We start from the raw sequence: 5,423 nt of genomic DNA, 5'->3' as shown, positions 1-5,423 counted from the left end.
TGCACATAAAGTAAAGTTATCATCCTTAGGGTACCGCAAACCATATTCTGATGTACCTTGCAAGTATCTAAAAATCCTTTTCACTGCAATCTCATGATTTCCTCTAGGATCACTCTGAAATCTTGAAACAATACAAACAACATTCATAATGTCAGGCCCAATCTGAGTCAAATAAAGAAGACCTCCAATCATAGATTTGTATCTTGTAGGATTTACCAGTGCAAAAACATCTTTTCTTGTCAATCTCTCACTTGTAACCATAGGAGTACTTACCGGTTTAGAATCTCCCATACCAAATTTTTTCAACAATTCCTTAGCATATTTAGTTTGACAGATGAAAATACCTTTGTCAGTCTGAGTAATCTGCAAACCTAAGAAAAATTTCATCTCACCAATCATAGACATCTCAAATTCTTTCTCCATATTCTTAGAAAATTCTATGCATCACTTATCTTCACCTCCAAAAATAATGTCATCAACAAATACTTCAATAATCAATATATCATCATCAGTAATCTTATAATATAAATTACTATCAACACTGCCCTTAGTAAAACCAGGCTTCAAAAGATATTTATCCAACCTTGCATACCAAGCTCTAGGTGCTTGTTTCAATCCATATAAAGCTTTCCTTAACCTACAAACCATATTTGTATCATCTGATAGTGAAAAACCATCAGGTTGCTCAATATAAACTTCCTCATTAAGATCCCCATTCAAAAATGCACATTTAACATCCATCTGATAAACCTTGCAGTTTTTATAAGCAGCATAGGCAAGAAATAATCTTACAACTTCAATCCTAGCTACAGGTGCAAAAGTCTCTCCATAATCAATTCCTTCCTTCTGAGAATATCCTTTACAAACCAATCTAGCCTTATTCCTTATAACTTGACCATCCTCATTCAATTTATTCCTAAAAACCCATTTAGTTCCAATAACATTTTTATTTTTAGGTCGGGGAACCAAGGTCCATGTGTTATTTTTCTCAATCTGATCTAATTCTTCTTCCATAGCTTTCAACCAATATTCATCTTTACATGCCTCAATTATTGATACTGGTTCAACTTGTGAAATTAAACATACCTCATTACTTGTCAGTCTTCTTCTTGTCATCACTCCATTGCTCTTATCCCAATGATCTGATCTTCTGAATGATTCAATCTCACATGCTTTGGAGTCTTATGACTTTCTATTCCTCTTCCCTATTCTTCAATTACTGTAGAATTCTCTGATACTGTCGGAGTAACTGTTTCAACACTATGTTCTGATAAAGGTGCTACCAGTTCAGATATAATCATTTCCATTGCCAGTTCCTTCTCATAAACTCTGATTTGACTTCTGTTCAACTCATCTACTTTGACATTATCATTCTCCACAATTCTCTACAATCTCTTGTTATAACATCTATATGCTTTTCTTTCATTAGAATAACCAAGAAATATGCCTTCATCACATCTAGGATCAAATTTCCCAATGATATCATCTCTCCTAATATAACATTTACTACCATAAATTCTGAAATACTTAACTGTAGGTGTATTGCCAAACCATAATTCATAAGGTGTCTTACCGGTTTCTCCTTTGATATGTACTCTGTTGAATGTATAACCAGTTGTGCTCACTGCTTCTCTCCAATAGATATGAGGTAAACTAGCTTCCATCATCATTTTTCTATCAGCATCCAAGATAGTTTTGTTCTTCCTTTCCACAACTCCATTCTGCTGAGGTTTCCGGGGAGCAGAAAATTGTCTTCTTATACCATGCTTCTCACAAAATTTATTAAACTCACCGGATGTGAATTCTCCACCATGATCTGACCTTAAACATTTAATATTCAATCATGTCTTAGTTTCCACTTTAGCCTTAAAGATTTTAAACTTTGCAAATGATTCAGATTTCTCTTCTAGAAAAGTAACCCACATCATTCTAAAATAATCATCAATGATTAGCATGAAATATCTATCACCTTGAAAACTTTTAACTCTAGCAGGTCCACACAAATCAGTATGAATAAGATCAAGAACATCATTTGATTTATCTTGTATACTCCTAAAAGAGGTTCTGACCTGTTTACCCATTTGACATTCTTTACATACCAGATTATAGGGCTTCATAATCTTAGGTATATCCCTAACTGCCTTAGTTGAACGTTTTTTCACAATGCAATCAAAATTCACATGACACAGCCTTCTATGTCATAGGCAACTCTCATCAATTTGTGTAATCAAACATGTCTTCTCATCGGAGTTCAAATGAAATATATTACCTTTTGTCTGTGTACTGGTTGCACTCTCTAAACTAGATCTGTTAATGATTTTGCATTTTCCATCCTTGAACTGTAATTGAAATCCCTTATCTACCAATTGTCCTACACTCAAAAGATTATGCCTTAAACCTTCAACATAATAAACATTGTCAGTATTATTCTTACCATCTAATGATATAGTTTCTTTTCCTTTGATCATACATGCTTTGTCATCTCCAAATCTAACTAGACCGCCATCAAATTCTTGCAAAGATATAAACTTCTCTTTATCTCCAGTCATATGATGTGAAAAAGCATTGTCAATTACCCATTCATCCTTGTCTTCAATTTTAGCAACAAGTGCCTTCTCTTCAGATACATTCACTTCCAGTGCCGGATCATCTTCCTTGATAGCCAGGAACACACATTCCTTCCCATTGACGGAACCACTAGCAGAGTCTTATGTCGGTTCATCATCAGAATTAGTAGTGGCTTCCTCATCCACTATGTAGCATGATTTGTCTATGTTTTCCTTGTACTTGTACTTGTTCTGATATCCAGGGTTAGGATTAAATGATCTTCTAGCTCTTTCTTCAGATCTTGAATTCCTTTCAGGACATCTAGATGCAAAATGACCAACCTTATTAGATGCAAAACATTTAAAAGGTGATTTTCCTTCATACTTACTTCCTACCGGTCCTTTAGGTACTCTTCTAGAAAATAGTGCTTCAAGTTGCTCAAACTCGTCATCTTCTCTCTTCATATCTTCTAATTCCTTTGCATACAAATCTTTCCAGTCTTGCTTACCGGTTGTAGATGTAGATGCATGAAAAGAAGGTTCAAACTTAATAGCTCCAGAAGGTCCAAATTCTTCAATCTGAAAAGCGGATAGTTTCCCAACCAAAGTATCTATGTTGATAGATGTATTAGCCATTGTTCTCAACTCATTAAGAGCAGTAGCCTTCATTTGTTAAGCCAGTGGTAGAGCTCTCGGGACTTTAGAAACAATTTCATCTTCGCTCAGAGTTCCACCACAACATTGAATTCCCATAACAATCTCATTTACCCTTTCCATGTATGCAGTAATCCTTTCATCTTATTCCATCTTCATGTTTTCATATCTCACCCGGTAACCATCAAGTCTAGCAATATTCACTGTAGGGTCACCTTCATTAAGAGTCTCCAACTTATCCCATATAGCCTTTCCAGATGATTTGTCGGTTAATCCCATTATTTGTTGATCAAAAAGTGCACACAAGAGGGCTTCTCTTGCTCTACAATCATTCTCAAGCTACTTGTCCAGGTTTGTCGGAGGAAGATTGTCAGATCCTAGATTATAAGTTGTGACACCATTCTGTGTGATCTCACAAATCTCCTTGCCAAGACATCTCATATGAGTCTCCATCCGAATCTTCCATATTGTGTAATTTGTTCCATCAAGCCTCGGAATATCCTTCCGAAAGATAGCTCCAAAAGAACTAGATGAACTTGAACTGTTAGTGACCATAGGATCTTCCTCAAGCGGTTAATCTTTCTACAGAGAGGACCAAAGCTTTGATACCAATTGTTAGAGAGTTCAAATAACCGGAAGACAACTAAGAGAGGGGGGTGAATTAGTTGTCACATATTACTGGAACTATTAGCAATTTAAAACTTTAATACCGGAACCCAAAACATTAATACCAGAATAGTAGTTGAACCAATTAAGCATAAACAATAATCACATAATAAAAACCATCCACATGACACCAAGATTTACATGTGGAAAACCCAGTAAAGGGGAAAACCATGGTGGTAAGCCTACCCACAACCAGATAATACTTCTGTAGTAAGTATGTGAATTACAATTGAGGGGCCTACACTTGCAGAAAGGCCAACAACCTAGAGCGCGCTACTCATCACAAAAGGAGCCTCACTGGCTACATAGAAATCCAGACTACAATCCGGAGAAGTGTTGAACTGCAAAAGATAGCATCTCCTATGTCTGAGTACAATTCTAGTTAAACTCAATACCGGAGGACTAAACCCTCTTACATAAACCTAATTCGATCTCCAATGATCAACCAAATTCTCTGCCTGAATGATATTACATTATTCGAACATTACATTCCTTGAACATGACCTCTAACATAACCATGATGATCTACAATGAGATCTTACATATATATATAAAAACCCTTGACCATAAACAATTAGGTTGGCCACCAGATAATAAACCAATTGTATAATTACAAACCATGTCGGCCTTAGACCAAAAAAATAATATCCAACACATAAGACATCCCGGAAACACATTGAGAGGTCCAATCCACACGTTACATTAAAGTTGGTCCATAACCTAGATCAACCGGGACCCAGTATAGATCTACACGCTACATCAATAATCTCCATCTACCATGTCTCGAACATGATCACCAACAACATCCTAAAACTCCACCAAAAGCTACACCAACACCACTTATGCAATTCATCAAAGATCTTCATCAAAAGCTTTGCCAGTGAAACCCTCGCCAGAACCAGAAACTAAGCTTCTAAGCAAGCAGGATAGCATATGATCACCAGACCAAAACCAATTGACCGAATATGATCATGAGTATCGTGAACAAGCCAATTCAATCACCAAATTATACCAGAGCCTAACGGATCATGCCGCATCCAAAACAACCAGAATCCACTCAACCTACCGGGACCAGAAGGGTGTCGGTAAAGATTCCAAACAGCTAGTGTTGGCATCAATGACAAAACATCAATGCAACACATAATCAATTCCACCAAATGGCCAACAAGAACAACTTTACAAACTTGCAAATTACGACTCCAAATTTGACATACCCACCTAAAAACATGAAATAACATTACAAATTGTCTCAATAGACCTTATTGAATCAAAATGACATGACCCCTAACTCCTAAGACTCAAACACCTAATTGACATGGTAACTAGACTCTAGATGCTCCTACACCATACACCCAGAGAGGAAATATTTCATGCTCCTAATGAAATGAGATCTGCAACTGAGACCCTATGTTGTGCTATATCCTCCTCTGACATCCAGGTGGCATCTTCATTTGGTAGTCCTAGCCACTTGACTAGGTGCTCCTTATAAACTATCCTCCTTGTCCTCTTCACTTCTCTTGAGTCCAAATGGCTTCAAGTTGCATAGGCTGAGCAGGT

Source organism: Cryptomeria japonica, chromosome 8 (assembly GCF_030272615.1).
Source record: "Cryptomeria japonica chromosome 8, Sugi_1.0, whole genome shotgun sequence".
In the NCBI taxonomy this organism is placed as follows: Eukaryota; Viridiplantae; Streptophyta; class Pinopsida; order Cupressales; family Cupressaceae; genus Cryptomeria; species Cryptomeria japonica.
This window is presented reverse-complemented; position numbering follows the sequence as displayed.